Raw genomic sequence first — 12581 nt, forward strand, 5'->3', positions numbered from 1 at the left:
TTTTAGTTGGTAAAAGTGATGCTAAAAATTTAGTTACTGAACATTTTGAAATTTTTGAATTTTTATTAGCGATGGTTATTTGGTATGACATTTTGTTTGCTATTAATATAGTTAGTAAAAACTTACAAGCAAAAGATATGTGTATTGATGATGCTATAAAACAACTAAATGAACTTACTTGTTTTTTAAAAAGTATAGTGATGAGGGATTTGAAAAAGCTATGGACGCAACCAAAGAAATAGCTTTAGATATCGGTATTGAACCTGTTTTTCGTGAGAAACGTATTAATCATAGAAGAAAAAATTATAAATTTTGTCCTTTTGAATTACAAAAATTATAGAATGGGTCCTTTTTTAAATGAGTTTCACTCTTTATCCTTTATTTGCATGTTTGCTGCTATTTTAGTCCTTTACACTAACGACTGTGAAGTTCTTCAGTTAAATCACCCCATGTGCACAGCACATGAGGGCATTTTAGTTATTTTCAAGTTTTCAATTAAATAAATAAAAATATTTATTTTTGTTAGTGCACAAATAATATGAAAAAAAAAAAGAAAAATAGATGCATCAATTTCAATCCTGATTCATTCTATTCATAATCAGATATCAATTTGCACGATTTCGATCGAGTTGCATAAATCGGTACTGTGTGTGATGGATTATTCACGGCTGCCCCTGAAAACCATAACCAGCAGCCAAGTAGAGAACCATTTGATGTTCAACGATTCTTTAGTCCTTCCAGCAACCCCTAATTCCACCTTCCAAAACCCTAACATCTCTTACACTGTCAATTCTAGCAACCCCTAATTCTACCTTCCAAAATCCAAACATCTCTTACCAACACATCTTCCGCTGCGTCGCATCCTCCATCCACCGTCACCGGCAACCCCTATCTAAAAACCCGAATTTCACATATCACCATCTACGTTTCAACTGGATAACCCTACGCTTCCTGCTATCTTACACTACCAGCATTTGGGTTGCCAGATCTGAGATGTCGATTCCTACTAGAAACCCAAAACCTTATACGGCGTCCTTTTGGTGTTCTAGTGCCATTTTCTGGAGAAGACGGTGACGCAGCAGAAATTATTAGGGCTCGAAAGTAATTTTGACGTCTGATAGCGATGGTGTCGCCGGATTTCATAATGGTGGTCGGTGAGGGCTGCTTCTTTGCTGGTGTTTTAATGTAGAAAATGTGGAGTGGTAGGTGGTAGGTCGATAGGGTTGGAGAAGGTGTAAGAGTTTTAATAATTGGGATACTTGAAAATGACTAAAATGCCCTCATGTGTTGTGCACATGGGGTGATTTAACCGAAGAACTTCACAGTCGTTAGTGTAAAGGACTAAAATAGCAGCAAACATACAAATAAAGGATAAAGAGTGAAACTCATTTTCAAAAAGGACCCATTCCATAATGTTTGTAATTCAAAAGAACAAAATTTGTAATTTTTTCTTCGTAGAAATAAAAAGTTTGATGAAAACATTGATAATGGAACTTTAAGAACTCCTATTGAATGTTTTAGAACCGATTATTTTTTATACATAGTAGATCAAGCTATATCTTCACTCATAAGTAGATTGAATCAATTTAAAGAGTTTGAAACTATTTACGGTTTTTTGTTTAGTATAGAAAAGTTAAAATCGTTCACTGAGGAAACTTTAAAAAAGAAGTGTATTAATCTTGAAATCTTTTTGAAACATGACGGTAAGGTAGATATTGATGGTTTAGATCTATTTCAAGAGCTAAAAATGCTAAGAGATATTATATATTTAGAATCCGACACACTTGTTAACATATTAAATTATATTAAAAACTTTGATTCTTTTTCGAATGCTTATATTGCCTATAGAATTGTGTTAACTATTCCTGTAACTGTTGCTTCCGCAGAGCGTAGTTTTTCCAAATTAAAGTTGATAAAAAATTATTTAAGATCTACAATATCACAAGAAAGGTTAAACGGTTTAGCTCTTTTGTCGATTGAGAAGAACTTTTTGGCAGATTTTGACTATGATTATTTCATTAAACAATTTGCATCTACTAAAGCTAGAAAAATAAATTTCATGAAAGGATTGTTTTCCATCGACAAGCTTTAACTTAACCAAAAAAAAAACATTTTTAACTCCGCCAACTATAAACGTTTTGGTTTATTATTGCCGGTCCCAAGCCCGGATAAAGGAGGAGGGTTTATATTAGAAAATATTGAAAAAAAGCCTCCAACTTGATTGTTAGATTGAGGCCTCTAAAAACTTTGGGCCGTCACTTGTGAAAGTGTAATTTATTACACGTGGTAATGACTGGGCTTATTGGTCTAGAATCTAGATATGTAGTAATCACTTTACACTTGTGACTTAGGGTTTGGAATATATGCTTTTATATATCTAGTAATCTAATGTAGTATTGATCATCGTCTGCATGTAATTTAACGTCAATATCACTTCTTATGCTCTATTTTGGCTTTGTGTAACACAAACTAAGTCACTAATGCATGACAAAATAGATTAAGGTCCTATCAATGTACGGATCATCACATGCACTTATTTTAACAATAAAATTACGTGTTTTTGCTTAACTAGTATGGCTTCATGTAACCTAACCAGCTCATTAACACATGACAGGGCACATTGATGCCCATTAGTGTACCGATCATCATACGCATGTAATTATCTAATTAGTATAATTGAAAACTTCAGTGTCACAAAGTTGGCTCGTCTGTTTGTATAAATTAGTATTGATTTTGATAGTTTGCATATACATTGGGGTTGGCTGGATGGTTTTGTTTGTAGGGGAAGATGCTTGCATTAGTTTGCAACATAGGTTCAAATCCCTAATGTTGCAAATGATGGTTTATTTTTTTTAATTGTGTTACTTATGTTTTTGTGTATGGTAGAATGGTTTGTCTTACAACATTAACTTTGGCATGGACCAGATAGTTTTGTAATCCGGTCGGTTTAACTTAACTTTTTGTTTTTTTAGTTTTGGTATCATAACAAACATGACGAAGACCGACCAAATTTGTGTAGTTTAAAATATAACCCATCACCTCAACACCCAAGATCGACAACACTCGAGTGTTACCAAAGCCCGAGCTTTACTGACCGATGCCACCCCCTTGATCCACCTCTGTTTTTAAACTGTTTTTATTTTAGGTTTTGTTTTAGTTCCGATGCCATAACGCACAACCAATACTGGCCGAATTCGTGTCGACTTATCGACTCAAAGCCAGGACCTACAATGCTTGGGTTTTACCAATGCTCGAGTTTTACAAACCTGCCCGACGCAGTGTGCCGGGTAAAACGCTAGTTATATTATATTTGATATCACAAGGATTTAAAAGATGTGGACCAAAACACTCCCAAACTAAAACCTATACTTGTATGTTGAAAGCACACACCCATCTCACTCTCCTTCTGCTTTCTCTCTAGCTCCACACACACACCCACATGTAACATATTCCAATTATTCTAGTTCAATAACAAAATAACTTGCATGTTATGACGTATTTGTGATTTCATGTAAGGTAAATCAACTCACCAAGTCACTAACACTTGGCAGTTGGCACGGCCCAATAAGGCCTGTTAGTGTACGGATTATTTTGCTCACGTATTTAACATCAATATGACTTTCTTTGACTAAATGTAACTTTATGCAAGGAAAAACAACCAACTTAAAACACATTATGGACACCCACTAATTTATTGATCATCATACGCATATAATTTAACACTAAAATAAGCTTGTTATGACCTAACTTGACTGCTATTAGTGTACTGATCATACAATTGTATTTTTTTTTTTTTTTGTTTTGTTTTTTTGTAAATTAACATAAAGTTGCTTGTTTACTTAACATATGGCTATTTGTTATCCAAACAAAGTAACTAATGTATTAAAAAAGGCTCGCTAACGGCCAACAGTTTACCAACTATCTTACTCAAGTATAACAATTGAATTACTTGTTTTAACCTCACATGTTTGTATAGCCAAAACCACCAACTAAAACATAGCAAGGCCCAATATGATTTCTTACAATAAGATTCGTTCCTGATCCAACTATAATAAGAAACAAATTACCGAGGAATTCACCTATAGTGTGTTGTAATTTTAACATTTTAAAATTTTATTGTATATTACTGACAGAGTATCTAATAGTAATTTCGTTAGAACTGTTACGTATTTTCTAGAGACACCGGAGGTTTTTGCTAAAAAAAACCCCTGACGTCCATATAACCCTATACGGGGTGTATAACCCCCATATAGCCTTATACGGGACGTATAGGGGTGTATAGCCCACTGTATAGCCCTATACGGCGTATAGGTCCGTATAAAGGGGTGTTTGGTCTCTGATAAGACCCTTGTTAGATCAAAATTAGTCAATGGATAAGCAATAACACAACCTCTTTCTCTCCCTCCCCTTATCCAAGCCATAAGTCCCACCACCATTAAGCACCATCATAATAAAATAAAAAATGATCTATCACTACCACAATTGTCACCATCACTCACCGCCAAATCGTCTTTTTACTTATTAATTAATATTAAATAAATCTTTTATTATTTCTAGTGTTTCTCTTTATGACATACCTTCAGTCTTGAAATCTTCTTCATTCAATTGAACCCCTAGAAACCATTGACTTCCACTCCATCGACTGGAACACATGGTGTTTTGCTCATGTGGTGCTCCAAATGTGTTTCGCTCTTCGTGGACAAGTAACAACCCAAGACGACGGTTTTGTTGTTGCAATAAACAAATAATTTATAAAATTTTCTACAACTTCGTTTTTGTTTTTTTTTTTAATTGGGGTTTCCCTATTTTTTGTAAATTAAAGAAAATGAGGTGTGGCTTTGTTGTTTGGATTGATCCTCTTACATGTCAAAGATGTGCTAAAATGGGAGTGAAGAACAAAATATTGAAGTTCATACTGGCTTTTATTTTAGTTGTTGTCATCATTTATCTTCTCCACTAATTAAGGACATGTTCTACTGTCATTTTACTATCGTGTTAGAACACCGGACAAAAATAACAATCTATGTAAACCACAAGGGTGGAAAAGAAGAAAAATAAAACATGTGGATGAAAATGACAAAAATATCAAACTACAAGAAGGAAAATGCCATTTTCACTCCAACATAAAAATGTTATAAAAGCATTACTTTTCATGATTTCTAAGGTTGCCCAACCAAAAGACAAATTTAGGGGATGTTTTGCCTAGCTTATTTAACCATGCTTATAGCTTTTATAGCTTGTTTTTAAAAAATAAGTTTAGTTTGATGTTTGGTTTATTTTTTAAGCTTATGTTTATAAGTTTATATAAGCTAATTTGAAAAAGCTTGTTTGAAGATGATTTTTTAGCTTATTTAAATAAGCTTATTTGTGTAAAGCTGTAAATTACTCATTTGCTCTCAAATGAAATGGTTTAATCCATTTAACTCCATCTAACTCCTATTAATTATTAACAAATCAATTAGTAATTAATGGATAACTAATGCATATTGTTCATTTTAACCAGTGAAAAGCATAATCAATGGGCCTTTTTAACAAACTTAACACTAGTGGGAAGTGATTTAATGCATATTTAAAGTGTCATGTCATCCTAATCTATGTTGGGCGTTAGAGTATACCCCATGGCCTACTAGAGGTTATCTTGCTCCATATAAAGGAACCAACATTCGTTATCATATACTAGATTTTCTTCGTGGAAAAATGGTTGCTAGTCGTGCTCTTAGAGGGCATAAAGAGATATTTAATTACCATCATTCATCATTGAGAAATGCCATTGAACGAACTTTTGGAGTATAGAAGGCTAGATGGGAGATATTACAACATATGCATGTCAATTATACCTACGAGACACAATTGAATATCGTGCTAGCATCAATGGCAATTCATAATTATATTAGAAAAAAGATACATGTTATGAAGGATTTAATAAGGCGCAACAAAAATCTTACACTCCAAATAGTGGTATTGATAGTCGAGGGTCTAGTGACATTAATGTAATAGATGAAGACACAAGTACACAACGTAGAATAGATGATTTTATACATCAGTGTGGTTAGAAATATGATTGTAGGATATCTAACCAAACAAAGATGAATGTTTATTGAATATTAATGTATTTTTAATTTTGTAGAAGTGTTACGTCAAACTCGATTATAAATTTATCCAAAAATGATGGTATAACTTATAAAAATAAAGTAGATACAAATAAAATATATGTTACCATGTCCCTTTTGGTTATTTTACTAACATAAGCTAAATAAAAAAAAAGCTAACACAAACACTTAAAAAGAGCTTATCAAAGGATAGAAAATAAGCTATAAGCTCCTTTAAAATATAAGCATAAGCTAAAAAATAAAAGCTAGGCCAAACACCCCCTTGATCTTCTAAGACTATCTTCAATATTAAGAGTATCACCAATAGATTCTTAGATGACGTTTTTTGGTGCTTACATGGCACTTGGCTCACCAAAATACTATCTCTTTCTTATCTTCTCTCTAGTCTCTCTTCAATCTTATCTTACAAACACATCTTAAAGATTTTTTCATAAGAATCTTACCTCGCCTTCTCTCCTCCCACTTCACCATCTCTCTTTCACATCACTTTTTTTCTCTTCTAAAAACATATAAGAATCTCCTATTGGAGATGGTCTAAGAGCATTCTCAGCCTACTCCCTATATTTTTGTGAGGGGGTTTTATAAATTATATGGTAGGGTTGTGAGTAGATGAGAGAGAAAATGTTACATGAGAAAGTTAAACTTGGGGTTTCACTATTCACACCGTATAATTTTTAATATTTTTTGAAAGTGGTTATGAGTGAATGAGAGAGAAAAGATAATGATAAAGATATAAAAATTATTATTTATTTGAATAGGAGAGTAAAATGCTGTGATTTATAGTATAATTATATGATATATATAGATACAGTAGAAACTCGATAAATTAATACTCGATTATTTAATAAACTCTCTAAGATAATATTTTTTGCCGGTCCCGACTCGGGGATAGGGTGCTAAATTAATAATTCGCTAAAATTATAAGATAATACATTTTTGATAATTTCTTTAGACCCCATATAAAATATAAATTAATAATTCCTTATATATAGCATATTACATGAATGATTTATGAAGGTTTCTTGAAAAATGACTCAATTGTCTTTTGTTTTTTGTTGAAATCAATTTCCCCTTGAATCTCGTCTCTAATTTTCCTTAGCATGATAAGAACTTCTGGTGTCGTTTTCTCATAGCTCAACAAGAAATTGTTCAATGTGATTGCCGCTTTAATAGCTTCGTTTCGCGAAGGGGGCTCCATTGTAGAACTTTCATCATCTTCTTCATCGATATCATCTTTATTAATTCCAATAACGCTTTCAATAATTTCTTCATCAGTCAATGCAACTACATTTTCTTCTGGGTGAGTCAGAACATCTTCGACATCCATTGCATTGCGATAACCCAACTCTTTGATCAAATTCTGGAGTTCTTGAGTGCTTTCACCACCTTCATCTGAGTTCTCAAAAGTCATGTTATCTGTTGATCGAAGTTTACAATGACGAAAGCAGTTCGCAATTGTATTTGCACGAACATTCATAGTCCATGCTGAAATTGCAAGATTCATTGCATCTAATACATTTATTTTTGCTGGATTTGGAACCCCTAATTCATAACCCTCCAAAAGACTTCTATAAAATCGACGACGATAATGCATCTTAAAAGCTCGTATGATCCCCGCGTCACAAGGTTGAATTTTTGAAGCTGTGTTTGGTGGCAAAAAAAATAATTCAACATTTCGTAATCCTTCAATAATTTTTGGATGAGCAGGTTAATTATCCACTATAAATTAATAAATATTAATTAATATATAAATTAATAATTATTAATTTATCGATTAATTAATAACTCTTTTAATTAATAAATTTTGGTGGTCCAAGTGTATTATTTTTTAGAGTTTCTACTGTATTTGGTAGGGAATAGGCTGGGAATGCTCTAAGTGCACACAAATCCTTAAAAACCTCAAACTATCTCCAACCCTACAAATATCATCACCCTTTTTAATTTTCACCTCATCACGTACCCATTACACACAACATTTATAATAAAAAAAAATTACTTTGGACTCACCTTTTCATAAAAGGGTGCATGCCCTTGTGTAAGGACATGTCTCCTAAGACAATACCCTTCGATGCTAAGGACCTCTAATGATTTATCTCCCAATGGCACATTAAAAATATTCTAAGTGTTTTTTTTTTAATTCCTATTTTCATCGTCCCTCCGCTAAATCAAAAGAATAAGAAATTTGTGAAATTACCCAACGACCACCCTTCACAGTTCACATTACCAAACGACATCTCCACATGTAGCAACGAATAAGCAAACAACAACAATAATAATAATATGCTAAAAACACTATGAAGGGAAGGAGGGTGCCATGAAGCAAGATCGCCAAAGTGGTATTGAGACCGTCTTTAAAAATTACTTAAAATTTCTGTGTTCGGGATAAGCATAAAAAAAAAGTCTTTGAAATCACGTTTAAATTATGTGATAAATAATTTAATAATTTTACTAGTTAAGTTGTATTTTCAAAGTCCACTATGGTCCAAAGAAAAAAAAAATAATAAAAACTTACTAAAATAGATCATATAAAACACAAAGGAGCATATTCTATAAAGATAAAAATTTTATTGGATTTTAATAATCCCTATTGATCGATTGGCCGATAATAATCCCTATTCATTTTATCACCACTAGCAGTCCCAAATTTAAAAAAGTTGGCCCCTCAATGGTCCCCCGTTAAAAATGACTTAACGACGTTATACTTTTTTTTCAAATTTCAAACTAATGTTTTAGGGCTTTTGATCGGAAGGAGGATACGAGTTGATTGATGTAAAACTTCGTTCTAATGGTGCTTCAAAACGACGAAACAATGCTTCAATTCGGGTATTTGAACTTACAATTAACAAAAATCAAGCCGTTTGGATCTCCGTTTCGAGCTAAGTTTTACATCAATCGACTCGTATCCTCCTTCCGATCAAAAGCCCTAAAACATTTGTTTGAAGTTCGGGAAAAAAGTATAACGCCGTTAAGTCATTTTTAACGACGGAACGTTGGGGGCCAACTTTTTTAATTTTGGGACCACCAGTAATGATAAAGTGAATAGGGATTATTTATTGATCAATATCAATCAATAGGAATTGTTAAAATCCAATAAACCAAAATAAAAACACTACACAATGAGAATTGAAAATCTATGACCTTCAATTAATGAACTACTACTCTTTTAATTGTAACAAGAAATTATTTTGTACACTTATGTTTTAAAATAATATTATATATAAAATAGGTATATATATTTTTAACAATTATGGGTCTTTCGAAAGACCGGACTTGAATTTTTCGACCTCCTTGAACTCCCTTTGAGCCGGCTGTGGGCGGCATGACATTCTTGTTTAAGTGTATGTCCAAATCAGCGTGAGACAAGATACAAGGCGTGTATATTGCATGATCTTAAGCTACAAATTAAACAAATTTCGTTTTTAATTTTTTTCGCCTTAAAGTTGATATTAAATTATTTAGGCATAATTTTAATGCTTTTATTTTGTTAATAATCAAATAGCAAAAACAACTGGGTCAATAGAAATCCACCTTTTAGTTCTTTTAATTGTTAATAAATAAACATATAAATCTGGACCTAATCTTGCTATTAAGGTAAATTGAAAATAAATAATCCCAACTTTTTTATATTTGTCGATAATAATCTTATCTTTAAAAATCACTACCAGCGGTTCCAACTTTCAACTATTTTTGTCTCAATGGACATCTGTTAAAAAAAACACTTAATGCCATTAAGTTTTTTTTCGCGGGTTTCAAACCGATGTTTTAGAGTTTTTGATCGAAATAATGATACGAGTCGACTGATGTAAAACTTATCTCGATACGGTTATCCAAGCGACGAAACAATGTTGCAATTCGGGTGTTTGAATTTCCAATTAACAAAAATCAACTCATCTGAATCACCGTTTCGAGATATGTTTTATATCAGTCGAATCGTATCGCTCTTCCGATCAAAAGCCCTAAAACATCGGTTTGAAACTCGAGAAAAAACAATAACGGCGTCAAGGTTTTTTAATGGGGGTCCATTGAGACAAAAATAGTTCAAAGTTGGGACCACATATAGTGATTTTTAAAGTTAGGATTATTTCGACCAATACACAAAAGTTGAGATTATTTATTTCGAATTTGCCTTGTATTAAAGGAATACTAGGATTTAGAAACCCGCGCTTCGCGACCAGACCATTAAATCGAACTAAAAAATATACGTAAAAACGTTAAATTACGACCGCGTTGTGAATTGATGCGAAATCAGCCTGTATCAGGTTACGACATCGAAAGTAAACAAAAGAAATAAATCCGCCAATGTCAAAATACCACAAATTATCGTATGTGGAACAAAAAAAACCAACACGTTACACTTGCGAACCAGCGCAAATTTGATTAGTATCGGCAGTAGTAGCACAAATTGGTAAACATGAATTAGTAAGCCAAAAAATCATATTTTGAAGGCGTGGTATCAAACGTCTAAACGCAAATATAAAAACATGTGATGATAGGATAGTTTTAGATCATGAAAAAGTTTCAGTCATTTTAAAAACCAACCATAACAAATATGAAAGCAAAGTTTTAGAAACTTTTTACTGACAAATAAAACATGTAAAGCCGACACTTTCCCAAGTTTAAGGTTTAGAAATATAGTTTGTTAAATATTATAATTAGTTAAAAAAAAAGTTAAAATAAAAGGAATAAAACCATCTAGTAGTGTACCGATGTATATTATTTTTAAAAGTTAAAACATATATAAATTACAAATAATAAAGTAAAACTTAAGTAATAAAAATAAAAACACAATAGTGGACTTAAAAAAAATAACTTTAAGCGAATAGTAAAGATGTGAGGGGGAAGAAATCCCCCCCCCCCTCTCCGCCGTCTTTTTGAACGGACAACGAATTCTTCAAATGGAGTACTAGCTAAATTAACCGTATTGGGATATACTCATCTTTTGATCCGGGAAAAACACTCACCTTAGGCCAACGCCCGTGAACACTCGCCCGAAGATACGAAAGTGCAGTGAGATAAAACCCGTTCAGTTCAAGGATCTAATTAGTGAAAGCCACCGAATTGCTTAGTCTCTCATCATCACACTGATGTCTCTGAAACTAAATGTTGTGGAACACCATGTCTCTTCCTTACCACTCCATCACTAGCTCAATATTAAAAGGGGGAAGAAATCTCCCTTTTAATATATATAATAATAGTTTACCAAAAAACTTTAACTCAACTAGTATGGAAGAGGAAGTGAAGACTGGGGTTAGAATCAATAGGGTCTCAAGTTTTGAATCTGATCTGAATCAGGTTTTACCATAGTAAGCCATCAGGCTATGAATTTTTATAAAACAAAAGATGGCGGGTTTAGGCGGCTAAACACTATCTACAATTACGGGCACGGGCGTATGGTGTATCTCTTACTATGGATTACTCTAGGAGCCAAATATTTATTTAATAAAAGTAAAGGTTAATAATTAATATGCATTAAAAATGAACAAAATAATGAAAGGAGTAAAAGAAAAGGCGGTAGTACAGAAGGAGACAAAATTGGGCACACCTAGGCTATATATATGTGTGTGAAATGGCATGTATGTATATATGCATGTATGTCTTAGACTGAGGGGTGTGGGGCTTCAACGGGGGCGCTAGAGCCCCTCCGCTCGCGCCCCAGGCGTTAACACCACACCACCAGAGCGCTAGCGGGGGCGCTAACGGGGCGCTAGCGGGAAAAACAAGGCAGACGTGAGCCGGTTAGCGGGAGAAGAGAGAGAGCTGCACATCTTTTTATGTTTTTTGGACCGTTGAGGAGCCAAACAAACCAAAAAAAATATTTTTCCTATATAATTATACTCCATTTCACCCATTTTTATACCAAAACTTCAAACCTTCACCCAAAATCAATTCATCTTCTCAACTTTTTTTTAAAAAAATGGCTGGAAATTGGTTCCCAAACCTTGATTCAGATTATCTTGACGGCGATTTATGGTCGTCACTGCACCAACCGATGTTTTATTCGGAGCCGCAAGAATCATCCGGCTTTCAATAAAACCATGGAGGTGGTCTCTTATGACAAAAAGGAAAAAAGTCGAATGAGAGATTTGGACTTTCTTACTAGAGACTTTAATAACCTAAATCCGGTCGATCAAATGCTAATGGAAAAGCAAAAGGAATGTATCCGAAAGAGGTTGATCGAAGAAGACTAAGCCGAAGAATAAGAAGAATGTTTCTTTTTAGTACTTTAATTTTTATTTTATTTTTATATATTAATGTGTTTTTTTAATAATTTATGAGTTTTTTTTATTAATACGTTGTTTGAATATATTTATAAAAAAATAAAAAAAAAATCGCTGGAGCCCCTGCTGGAGCCCCTCCACACCAGGGGCCAGGGGCTCCAACACCCTCCTTATCCAGTTTCTCTCTCTGCCACACGTCATAATATTATTGGTTCTTGGCTCTTAAAGCCCCCACTAAAGCCCCCCACACCTC

Source organism: Bidens hawaiensis, unplaced genomic scaffold, assembly GCF_021521415.1.
Source record: "Bidens hawaiensis isolate Kalapana, Puna unplaced genomic scaffold, B.hawaiensis_p1.1 tig00001463_1, whole genome shotgun sequence".
In the NCBI taxonomy this organism is placed as follows: Eukaryota; Viridiplantae; Streptophyta; class Magnoliopsida; order Asterales; family Asteraceae; genus Bidens; species Bidens hawaiensis.